This window comes from Danio rerio, chromosome 7 (genome assembly GCF_049306965.1).
Source record: "Danio rerio strain Tuebingen ecotype United States chromosome 7, GRCz12tu, whole genome shotgun sequence".
NCBI classification, from domain to species: Eukaryota; Metazoa; Chordata; class Actinopteri; order Cypriniformes; family Danionidae; genus Danio; species Danio rerio.
The window spans coordinates 55,728,796-55,741,080 of record NC_133182.1 but is presented as its reverse complement, the minus strand read 5'-3'; positions in this window follow the sequence as shown (position 1 = coordinate 55,741,080).

The window sequence follows — 12,285 nt, the reverse complement described above, 5'->3', positions numbered from 1 at the left end:
AGGAGGTACCCTAGGGCCTCTACTGCGAGTCCAGGGAGAGATGTGGACCCCTGGGTAGCTTGCTAGGGTACGAGGCCCCTAGGTGGACGGCCAGGGGGCACCCTGGGGCCTCTACTGCAAGTCCAGGGAGAGAGGAGGACCCCTGGGTAGCTTGCTGGGGTCAGAGGCAACTAGGTGGAGGGACAGGGGGTACCCTGGGGCCTATACTGCAAGTCCAAGGAGAGAGGTGGACCCCTGAGAAGCTTCCTGAGGTCAAAGGCCCCTAGGTAGAGGGCAAGGGGGCACCCTGGGGCCTATCCTGCGAGTCCAAGGAGAGAGGTGGACCCCTGGGTAGCTTGCTGGGGTAAGAGGCCCCTAGTTGGAGGGCCAGGGGGCACCCTGGGGCCTCTACTGCAAGCCCAGGGAGAGAGGTGGACCCCTGGTAAACTTGCTGGGGTCGGAAGCCCCTTGGTGGAAGGCCAGGGGGCACCCTGGGGCCTCTACTGCAAGTCCAGGGAGAGAGGTGGACCCATGGGTAGCTTATTGGAGTCAGATGCCCCTAGGTGGAGGGCCAGGGGCACCCTGGGGCCTCTACTGCAAGTCCAGGGAGAGAGGTGGACCTCATGGTAGCTTCCTGAGGTCAGAGGCCCCTAGGTGGAGGGCCAGGGGGCACCCTGGGGCCTATCCTGCAAGTCCAAGGAGAGAGGTGGACCCCTGGGTAGCTTGCTGGGGTACGAGGCCCCTAGGTGGAGGGCCAGGGGGCACCCTGGGGCCTCTACTGCAAGTCCAGGAAGAGAGGTGGACCCCTGGGTAGCTTCCTGGGGTCAGAGTCCCCTAGATGGAGGGCCAGGAGGTACGCTAGGGCCTCTACTGCAAGTCCAGGGAGAGAGGTGGACCACTGGGTAGCTTACTGGGGTAAGAGGCCCCTAAGTGGAGGGCCAGGGGGCACCCTGGGGCCTCTACTGCAAGTCCATGGAGGGAGGTGGACCCCTGGGTAGTTTGCTGGGGGTCAGAGGCCCCTAGGCGGAGGGACAAGGGGCTTCCTGGGGCCTCTACTGCAAGTCCAGGGAGAAAGGTGGACCCCTTGGTAGCTTGCTTGGGTCAGAGGCCCCTAGGTGGAGGTCAAGGGGGCATCCTCGGGCCTCTACCGCAATCCCAGGGAGAGTTGTGGACCCTTGTGAGCTTGCTGGGGTCAGAGGCCCCTGGGTGGAGGGCCAAGGGGCACCCTGGGGCCTATACTGCAAGTCCAGAGAGAGAGGTGGACCCCTGGGTAGCTTCCTGGGGTCAGAGGCCCCTAGGTGGAGGGCAAGGGGGCACCCTGGGGCCTCTACTGCAAGTCCAGGGAGAGAGGTGGACCCCTGGGTAGCATGCTAGGGTCGGAGGCAACTAGGTGGAGGGCCAGGGGACACCCTGGGGCCTATAGTGCATGTCCAGGGAGAGAAGTATACACCTGGGTAGCTTGTTGGGGTCAGAAGCCCCTAGGTTTAGTGCCAGGGGGCTTCCTGGGGCCTCAACTGCAAGTCCAAGGAGAAAGGTGAACCCCTGTGTAGCTTGCTGGGGTCAGAGGCCCCTAGGTGGAGGGTCAGGGGGCAACATGGAGCCTATCCTGCAAGTCCAGGGAGAGAGGTGGACCTCTGCGTAGCTTGCTGGGGTATGAGGCCCCTGGGTGGAGAGCGAGGGGGCACCCTGGGGCCTCTACTGCAAGTCCAGGGAGAGAGGTGGACCCCTGGGTAGCTTGCTGGGGTCAGAGGCCTCTAGGTGGAGGGCCAAGGGGCACCCTGGGGCCTATACTGCAAGTCCAGAGAGAGAGGTGGACCCCTGGGTAGCTTCCTGGGGTCAGAGGCCCCTAGGTGGAGGGCAAGGGGGCACCCTGGGGCCTCTACTGCAATCCCAGGGAGAGTTGTGGACCCTTGTGTAGCTTGCTGGGGTAGGAGGCCCCTAGGTGGAGGGCCAGGGGGCACCCTGGGGCCTCTACTGCAAGTTCAGGGAGAGAGGTGGACCCCTGGGTAGCTTGCTGGGGTCAGAGTCCCCTAGGTGGAGGGCCAGGAGGTACCCTAGGTTCTCTACTGCAAGTCCAGGGAGAGAGGTGGACCCCTGGGTAGCTTGCTGGGGTCAGAGGCAACTAGGTGGAGGGCCAGGGGGCACCCTAGGGTCTACACTGCAAGTCCAGGAAGAGAGGTGGACCCCTGGGTAGCTTCCTAAGGTCAGAGGCCCCTAGGTGGAGGGCCAGGGGGCACCCTGGGGCCTATCCTGCAAATCCAGGGAGAGAGGTGGACCCCTGGGTAGCTTGCTGGGGTACGAGGCCCCTAGGTGGAGGGCCAGGGGGCACCATGGGCCCTCTACTGCAAGTCCAGGGAGAGAGGTGGACCCCTGGGTAGCTTACTGAGGTCAAAGGACCCTAGGTGGAGGGCCAGGGGGCACCCTGGGGCCTATCCTGCAAGTCCAAGGAGAGAGGTGGACCCCTGGGTAGCTTCCTAAGGTTACAGGCCCCTAGGTGGAGGGACAGGGGGCACCCTGGGGCCTATCCTTCAAGTCTAGGGAGAGAGGTGGACCCCTGGGTAGCTTGCCGGGGTTAGAGTCCCCTAGGTGGAGGGCCAGGAGGTACCCTAGGTTCTCTACTGCAAGTCCAGGGAGACAGGTGGACCCCTGGGTAGCTTGCTGGGGTCAGAGGCAACTAGGTGGAGGGCCAGGAGGTACCCTAGGGCCTCTATTGCAAGTTCAGGGAGAGAGGTGGACCCATGGGTAGCTTGCTGGGGTCAGAAGCAACTAGGTGGAGGGCCAGGGGGCACCCTAGGGTCTACACTGCAAGTCCAGGGAGAGAGGTGGACCCCTGGGTAGCTTCCTAAGGTCAGAGGCCCCTAGGTGGAGGGCCATGGGGCACCCTGGGGCCTATCCTGCAAATCCAGGGAGAGAGGTGGACCCCTGGGTAGCTTGCTGGGGTACGAGGCCCCTAGGTTGAGGGCCAGGGGGCACCCTGGGCCATCTACTGCAAGTCCAGGGAGAGAGGTGGACCCCTGGGTAGCTTACTGAGGTCAAAGGCCCCTAGGTGGAGGGCCAGGGGGCACCCTGGGGCCTATCCTGCAAGTCCAAGGAGAGAGGTGGACCCCTGGGTAGCTTCCTAAGGTTAGAGGCCCCTAGGTGGAGGGCCAGGGGGCACCCTGGGGCCTATCCTGCAAGTCTAGGGAGAGAGGTGGACCCCTGGGTAGCTTGCTGGGGTACAAGGCCCCTAGGTGGAGAGCCAGGGGCACCCTGGGGCCTCTACTGCAAGGCCAGGGAGAGAGGTGGACCCCTTGGTAGCTTGCTGGGGTTAGAGACCCCTAGGTGGAGGGCCAGGGGGCACCCTGGGGCCTCTACTGCAAGTCTTGGGAGAGAGGTGGACTATGGGTTGCTAGCTGGGGTAAGAGGCCCCTAAGTGGAGGGCCAGGGGGCACCCTGGGGCCTCTACTGCAAGTCCAGGGAGAGAGGTGGACCCCTGGGTAGTTTGCTGGGGTCAGAGGCCCCTAGGCGAAGAGACAGGAGGCTTCCTGGGGCCTCTACTGCAAGTCCAGGGAGAAAGGTGGACCCCTGGGTAGCTTGCTTGGGTCAGAGGCCTCTAGGTGGAGGTCAAGGGGGCACCCTGGGGCCTCTACCGCAATCCCAGGGAGAGTTGTGGATCCTTGTGTAGCTTGCTGGGGTCAGAGGCCCCTGGGTGGAGGGCCAAGGGGCACCCTGGGGCCTATACTGCAAGTACAGAGAGAGAGGTGGACCCCTGGGTAGCTTCATGGGGTCAGATGCCCCTAGGTGGAGGGCAAGGGGGCACCCTGGGGCCTCTACTGCAAGTCCAGGGAGAGAGGTGGACCCCTGGGTAACATGCTGGGGTCGGAGGCAACTAGGGGGAGGGCCAGGGGACACCCTGGGGCCTAAATTGCAAGTCCAGGGAGAGAGGTGGACACCTGGGTAGCTTGTTGGGGTCAGAAGCCCCTAGGTTTAGTGCCAGGGGGCTTCCTGGGGCCTCTACTGCAAGTCCCAGGAGAAAGGTGGACCCCTGTGTAGCTTGCAGGGGTCAGAGGCCCCTAGGTGGAGGGTCAGGGGGCACCCTGGGGCCTCAACTGCAAGTTCAAGGAGAAAGGTGGACCCCTGTGTAGCTTGCTTGGGTCAGAGGCCTCTAGGTGGAGGTCAAGGGGGCACCCTGGGGCCTCTACTGCAAGTCCAGAGAGAGAGGTGGACCCCTGGGTAGCTTCCTGGAGTCGGAGGCCCCTAGGTGGAGGTCAAGGGGGCACCCTGGGGCCTCTACTGCAAGTCCAGGGAGAGAGGTGGACCCCTGGGTAGCATTCTGGGGTCGGAGGCAAACTAGGTGGAGGGCCAGGGGACACCCTGGGGCCTATACTGCAAGTCCAGGGAGAGAGGTGGACACCAGGGTAGCTTGTTGGGGTCAGAAGCCCCTAGGTGGAGGGTCAGGGGGCACCCTGGGGCCTCTACTGCAAGTCCAGGGAGAGAGGTGGACCCCTGGGTAGCATGCTGGGGTCGGAGGCAACTAGGTGGAGGGCCAGGGGACACCCTGGGGCCTATACTGCAAGTCCAGGGAGAGAGGTGGACCTCTGGGTAGCTTGCTGGGGTCAGAGGCCCCTAGGTTGAGGGCAAGGGGGCACCCTGGGGCCTCTACTGCAAGTCCAGGTAGAGATGTGGACCCCTGGGTAGCTTGCTGGGGTCAGAGGCCTCGAGGTGGAGGGCCAAGGGGCACCCTGGTGCCTATACTGCAAGTCCAGGGAGAGAGGTGGACCCCTGGGTAGCTTGCTGGGGTCTGTAGCCCATATGTGGAGGGCCATGGGGTACCCTAGGGCCTATACTGCAAGTCCAGGGATAGAGGTCGACCCCTGGGTAGCTTGCTGGGGTACGAGGCCCCTAGCTGGAGGGCCAGGGGGCACCCTGGGGCCTCTACTGCAAGTCCAGGGAGAGAGGTGGACCCCTGGGTAGCTTGCTGGGGTCAGAGGCCCCTAGGTTGAGGGCAAGGGGGCACCCTGGGGCCTCTACTGCAAGTCCAGGGAGAGATGTGGACCCCTGGGTAGCTTGCTGGGGTCAGAGGCCTCGAGGTGGAGGGCCAAGGGGCACCCTGGTGCCTATACTGCAAGTCCAGGGAGAGAGGTGGACCCCTGGGTAGCTTGCTGGGGTCTGTAGCCCATATGTGGAGGGCCATGGGGTACCCTAGGGCCTATACTGCAAGTCCAGGGATAGAGGTCGACCCCTGGGTAGCTTGCTGGGGTACGAGGCCCCTAGCTGGAGGGCCAGGGGGCACCCTGGGGCCTCTACTGCAAGTCCAGGGAGAGAGGTGGACCCCTGGGTAGCTTGCTTGGGTCAGAGGCCCCTAGGTGGAGGGTCAGGAGGTACCCTAGGGCCTCTACTACAAGTCCAGGGAGAGAGGTGGACCCCTGGGTAGCTTGCTGGGGTAAGAGGCAACTAGGTGGAGTGCCAGGGGGCACCCTAGAGTCTACACTGCAAGTCCAGGGAGAGAGGTGGACCCCTGGGTAGCTTCCTAGAGTCAGAGGCCCCTAGGTGGAGGGCCAGGGGGCACCCTGGGGCCTATCCTGCAAGTCCAGGGAGAGATGTGGACCCCTGGGTAGCTTGCTGGGGTACGAGGCCCCTAGGTGGAAGGCCAGGGGGCACCCTGGGGCCTCTACTGCAAGTCCAGGGAGAGAGGTGGACCTCTGGGTAGCTTGCTGGGGTCTGTAGCCCATATGTGGAGGGCCTTGGGGTACCCTAGGGCCTATACTGCAAGTCCAGGGAGAGAGTTGGACCCCTGGGTAGCTTGCTGGGGTACGAGGCCCCTAGCTGGAGGGCCAGGGGGCACCCTGGGGCCTCTACTGCAAGTCCAGGGAGAGAGGTGGACCCCTGGGTAGCTTGCTTGGGTCAGAGGCCCCTAGGTGGAGGGTCATGAGGTACCCTAGGGCCTCTACTGCAAGTCCAGGGAGAGAGGTGGACCCCTGGGTAGCTTGCTGGGGTAAGAGGCAACTAGGTGGAGTGCCAGGGGGCACCCTAGGGTCTACACTGCAAGTCCAGGGAGAGAGGTGGACCCCTGGGTAGCTTCCTAGAGTCAGAGGCCCCTAGGTGGAGGGCCAGGGGCCACCCTGGGGCCTATCCTGCAAGTCCAGGGAGAGATGTGGACCCCTGGGTAGCTTGCTGGGGTACGAGGCCCTTGGTGGAGGGCCAGGGGGCACCCTGGGGGCTATACTGCAAGTCCAGGGAGAGAGGAGGACCCCTGGGTAGCTTGCTGGGGTCAGAGGCAACTAGGTGGAGGGACAGGGGGTACCCTGGGGCCTCTACTGCAAGTCCAGTGAGAGAGGTGGACCCCTGGGTAGCTTCCTGAGGTCAAAGGCCCCTAGGTGGAGGGCCAGGGGGCACCCTGGGGCCTATCCTGCATGTCCAAGGAGAGAGGTGGACTCCTGGGTAGCTTGCTGGGGTACGAGGCCCCTAGTTGGAGGGCCAGGGGGCACCCTGGGTCCTCTACTGCAAGCCCAGGGAGAGAGGTGGACCCCTGGTTAGCTTGCTGGGGTCGGAAGCCCCTTGGTGGAAGGCCAGGGGGCACCCTGGGGCCTATACTGCAAGTCCAGCGAGAGAGGTGGACCCATGGGTAGCTCACTGGGGTCAGATGCCCCTAGGTGTACCGCCAGGGAAACCCTGGGGCCTCTACTGCAAGTCCAGGGAGAGAGCTGGTCCCCTGGGTAGCTTGCTGGTGTCAGAGGCAACTAGGTGGAGGGACAGGGGGTACCCTGGGGCCTATACTGCAAGTCCAGGGAGAGAGGTGGACCCCTGGGTAGCTTCCTGAGGTTAGAGGTCCCTAGGTGGAGGGCCAGGGGGCACCCTGGGGCCTATCCTGCAAGTCCAGGGAGAGAGGTGGACCCCTGGGTAGCTTGCTGGGGTACGAGGCTCCTAGGTGGAGGGCCAGGGGGCACCCTGGGAACTCTACTGCAAATCCAGGAAGAGAGGTGGACCCCTTGGTAGCTTCCTGGGGTCAGAGTCCCCTAGATGGAGGGCCAGGAGGTACCCTAGGGCCTCTACTGCAAGTCCAGGGAGAGAGGTGGACCCCTGGGTAGCTTGCTGGGGTAAGAGGCCAATAAGTGGAGGGCCAGGGGGCACCCTGGGGCCTCTACTGCAAGTCCATGGAGAGAGTTGGACCCCTGGGTAGCTTCCTGGGGTCAGACGCCCCTATGTGGAGGGCAAGGGGGCACCCTGGGGCCTCTACTGCAAGTCCAGGGAGAGAGGTGGACCCCTGGGTAGCATGCTGGGGTCGGAGGCAACTAGGTGGAGCGCCAGGGGACAACCTGGGGCCTAAACTGCAAGTCCAGGGAGAGAGGTGGACACCTGGGTAGCTTGTTGGGGTCAGAAGCCCCTAGGTTTAGTGCCAGGGGGCTTCCTGGGGCCTCAACTGCAAGTCCCAGGAGAAAGGTGGACCCCTGTGTAGCTTGCAGGGGTCAGAGGCCCCTAGCTGGAGGGTCAGGGGGCACCCTGGGGCCTAAACTGCAAGTCCAGGGAGAGAGGTGGACACCTGGGTAGCTTGCTGGGGTCGGAAGCCCCTTGGTGGAAGGCCAGGGGGCACCCTGGGGCCTATACTGCAAGTCCAGAGAGAGAGGTGGACCCCTGGGTAGCTTCCTAAGGTCAGAGGCCCCTAGGTGAAGGACCAGGGGGCTTCCTGGGGCTTCTACTGCAAGTCTAGGGAGAGAGGTGGACCCCTGGGTAGCTTACTGGGGTCAGAGGCCCCTAGGTGAACGGCCAGGGGGCTTCGTGGGACCTCTACTGCAAGTCCAGGGAGAGAGGTGGACCCCTGGGTAGCTTGCTGGGGTCGGAAGCCCCTTGGTGGAAGGCCAGGGGGTACCATGGGGCCTATACTGCAAGTCCAGGGAGAGAGGTGGACCCATGGGTAGCTTACTGGGGTCAGAGGCCCCTACGTGGAGGGCCAGGGGCACCCTGGGGCCTCTACTGCAAGTCCAGGGAGAGAGGTGGACCCCTGGGTAGCTTGCTGGTGTCAGAGGCAACTAGAGGGAGGGACAGGGGGTACCCTGGGGGCTATACTGCAAGTCCAGGGAGAGAGGTGGACCCCTGGGTAGCTTCCTGAGATCAGAAGACCCTAGGTGGAGGGCCAGGGGGCACCCTGGGGCCTCTACTGCAAGTCCAGGGAGAGAGGTGGATCCCTGGGTAGCTTGCTGGGGTCTGAAGCCCATAGGTGGAGGGCCAAGGGGTACCCTGGGGCCTATACTGCAAGTCCAGGGAGAGAGGTGGACACCTGGGTAGCTTGTTGGGGTCAGAAGCCCCTAGGTTTAGTGCCAAGGGGCTTCCTGGGGCCTCAACTGCAAGTCCCAGGAGAAAGGTGGACCCCTGTGTAGCTTGCTGGGGTCAGAGGCCCCTAGGTGGAGTGTCAGGGGGCACCCTGGGGCCTATCCCGCAAGTCCAGGGAGAGAGGTGGACCTCTGGGTAGCTTGCTGGGGTACGAGGCCCCTAGGTGGAGGGCGAGGGGGCACCCTGGGGCCTCTACTGCAAGTCCAGGGAGAGATTTGGACCCCTGGGTAGCTTGCTGGGGTCAGAGGCCTCTAGGTGGAGGGCCAAGGGGCACCCTGGGGCCTATACTGCAAGTCCAGGAAGAGAGGTGGACCCCTGGGTAGCTTGCTGGGGTCTGTAGCCCATAGGTGGAGGGCCAGGGGGTACCCTGGGGCCTATACTGCAAGTCCAGGGAGAGAGGTGGACCCATGGGTAGCTTCCTAAGGTCAGAGGACCCTAGGTGGAGTGCCAGGGGGCACCCTGGGGCCTATCCTGCAAGTCCAGGGAGAGAGGTGCACCCCTGGGTAGCTTGCTGGGGTATGAGGCCCCTAGGTGGAGGGCCAGGGGGCACCCTGGGGCCTCTACTGCAAGTCCAGGGAGAGAGGTGGACCCCTGGGTAGCTTCCTGGGGTCAGAGTCCCCTAGGTGGAGGGTCAGGAGGTACCCTAGGGCCTCTACTGCGAGTCCAGGGAGAGAAGTGGACCCCTGGGTAGCTTGCTAGGGTACGAGGCCCCTAGGTGGACGGCCAGGGGGCACCCTGGGGCCTCTACTGCAAGTCCAGGGAGAGAGGAGGACCCCTGGGTAGCTTGCTGGGGTCAGAGGCAACTAGGTGGAGGGACAGGGGGTACCCTGGGGCCTATACTGCAAGTCCAAGGAGAGAGGTGGACCCCTGAGAAGCTTCCTGAGGTCAAAGGCCCCTAGGTGGAGGGCAAGGGGGCACCCTGGGGCCTATCCTGCGAGTCCAAGGAGAGAGGTGGACCCCTGGGTAGCTTGCTGGGGTAAGAGGCCCCTAGTTGGAGGGCCAGGGGGCACCCTGGGGCCTCTACTGCAAGCCCAGGGAGAGAGGTGGACCCCTGGTAAACTTGCTGGGGTCGGAAGCCCCTTGGTGGAAGGCCAGGGGGCACCCTGGGGCCTCTACTGCAAGTCCAGGGAGAGAGGTGGACCCATGGGTAGCTTATTGGAGTCAGATGCCCCTAGGTGGAGGGCCAGGGGCACCCTGGGGCCTCTACTGCAAGTCCAGGGAGAGAGGTGGACCTCGTGGTAGCTTCCTGAGGTCAGAGGCCCCTAGGTGGAGGGCCAGGGGGCACCCTGGGGCCTATCCTGCAAGTCCAGGGAGAGAGGTGGACCACTGGGTAGCTTACTGGGGTAAGAGGCCCCTAAGTGGAGGGCCAGGGGGCACCCTGGGGCCTCTACTGCAAGTCCATGGAGGGAGGTGGACCCCTGGGTAGTTTGCTGGGGGTCAGAGGCCCCTAGGCGGAGGGACAAGGGGCTTCCTGGGGCCTCTACTGCAAGTCCAGGGAGAAAGGTGGACCCCTTGGTAGCTTGCTTGGGTCAGAGGCCCCTAGGTGGAGGTCAAGGGGGCATCCTCGGGCCTCTACCGCAATCCCAGGGAGAGTTGTGGACCCTTGTGAGCTTGCTGGGGTCAGAGGCCCCTGGGTGGAGGGCCAAGGGGCACCCTGGGGCCTATACTGCAAGTCCAGAGAGAGAGGTGGACCCCTGGGTAGCTTCCTGGGGTCAGAGGCCCCTAGGTGGAGGGCAAGGGGGCACCCTGGGGCCTCTACTGCAAGTCCAGGGAGAGAGGTGGACCCCTGGGTAGCATGCTAGGGTCGGAGGCAACTAGGTGGAGGGCCAGGGGACACCCTGGGGCCTATAGTGCATGTCCAGGGAGAGAAGTATACACCTGGGTAGCTTGTTGGGGTCAGAAGCCCCTAGGTTTAGTGCCAGGGGGCTTCCTGGGGCCTCAACTGCAAGTCCAAGGAGAAAGGTGAACCCCTGTGTAGCTTGCTGGGGTCAGAGGCCCCTAGGTGGAGGGTCAGGGGGCAACATGGAGCCTATCCTGCAAGTCCAGGGAGAGAGGTGGACCTCTGCGTAGCTTGCTGGGGTACGAGGCCCCTGGGTGGAGAGCGAGGGGGCACCCTGGGGCCTCTACTGCAAGTCCAGGGAGAGAGGTGGACCCCTGGGTAGCTTGCTGGGGTCAGAGGCCTCTAGGTGGAGGGCCAAGGGGCACCCTGGGGCCTATACTGCAAGTCCAGAGAGAGAGGTGGACCCCTGGGTAGCTTCCTGGGGTCAGAGGCCCCTAGGTGGAGGGCAAGGGGGCACCCTGGGGCCTCTACTGCAATCCCAGGGAGAGTTGTGGACCCTTGTGTAGCTTGCTGGGGTAGGAGGCCCCTAGGTGGAGGGCCAGGGGGCACCCTGGGGCCTCTACTGCAAGTTCAGGGAGAGAGGTGGACCCCTGGGTAGCTTGCTGGGGTCAGAGTCCCCTAGGTGGAGGGCCAGGAGGTACCCTAGGTTCTCTACTGCAAGTCCAGGGAGAGAGGTGGACCCCTGGGTAGCTTGCTGGGGTCAGAGGCAACTAGGTGGAGGGCCAGGGGGCACCCTAGGGTCTACACTGCAAGTCCAGGAAGAGAGGTGGACCCCTGGGTAGCTTCCTAAGGTCAGAGGCCCCTAGGTGGAGGGCCAGGGGGCACCCTGGGGCCTATCCTGCAAATCCAGGGAGAGAGGTGGACCCCTGGGTAGCTTGCTGGGGTACGAGGCCCCTAGGTGGAGGGCCAGGGGGCACCATGGGCCCTCTACTGCAAGTCCAGGGAGAGAGGTGGACCCCTGGGTAGCTTACTGAGGTCAAAGGACCCTAGGTGGAGGGCCAGGGGGCACCCTGGGGCCTATCCTGCAAGTCCAAGGAGAGAGGTGGACCCCTGGGTAGCTTCCTAAGGTTACAGGCCCCTAGGTGGAGGGACAGGGGGCACCCTGGGGCCTATCCTTCAAGTCTAGGGAGAGAGGTGGACCCCTGGGTAGCTTGCCGGGGTTAGAGTCCCCTAGGTGGAGGGCCAGGAGGTACCCTAGGTTCTCTACTGCAAGTCCAGGGAGACAGGTGGACCCCTGGGTAGCTTGCTGGGGTCAGAGGCAACTAGGTGGAGGGCCAGGAGGTACCCTAGGGCCTCTATTGCAAGTTCAGGGAGAGAGGTGGACCCATGGGTAGCTTGCTGGGGTCAGAAGCAACTAGGTGGAGGGCCAGGGGGCACCCTAGGGTCTACACTGCAATTCCAGGGAGAGAGGTGGACCCCTGGGTAGCTTCCTAAGGTCAGAGGCCCCTAGGTGGAGGGCCATGGGGCACCCTGGGGCCTATCCTGCAAATCCAGGGAGAGAGGTGGACCCCTGGGTAGCTTGCTGGGGTACGAGGCCCCTAGGTTGAGGGCCAGGGGGCACCCTGGGCCATCTACTGCAAGTCCAGGGAGAGAGGTGGACCCCTGGGTAGCTTACTGAGGTCAAAGGCCCCTAGGTGGAGGGCCAGGGGGCACCCTGGGGCCTATCCTGCAAGTCCAAGGAGAGAGGTGGACCCCTGGGTAGCTTCCTAAGGTTAGAGGCCCCTAGGTGGAGGGCCAGGGGGCACCCTGGGGCCTATCCTGCAAGTCTAGGGAGAGAGGTGGACCCCTGGGTAGCTTGCTGGGGTACAAGGCCCCTAGGTGGAGAGCCAGGGGCACCCTGGGGCCTCTACTGCAAGGCCAGGGAGAGAGGTGGACCCCTTGGTAGCTTGCTGGGGTTAGAGACCCCTAGGTGGAGGGCCAGGGGGCACCCTGGGGCCTCTACTGCAAGTCTTGGGAGAGAGGTGGACTATGGGTTGCTAGCTGGGGTAAGAGGCCCCTAAGTGGAGGGCCAGGGGGCACCCTGGGGCCTCTACTGCAAGTCCAGGGAGAGAGGTGGACCCCTGGGTAGTTTGCTGGGGTCAGAGGCCCCTAGGCGAAGAGACAGGAGGCTTCCTGGGGCCTCTACTGCAAGTCCAGGGAGAAAGGTGGACCCCTGGGTA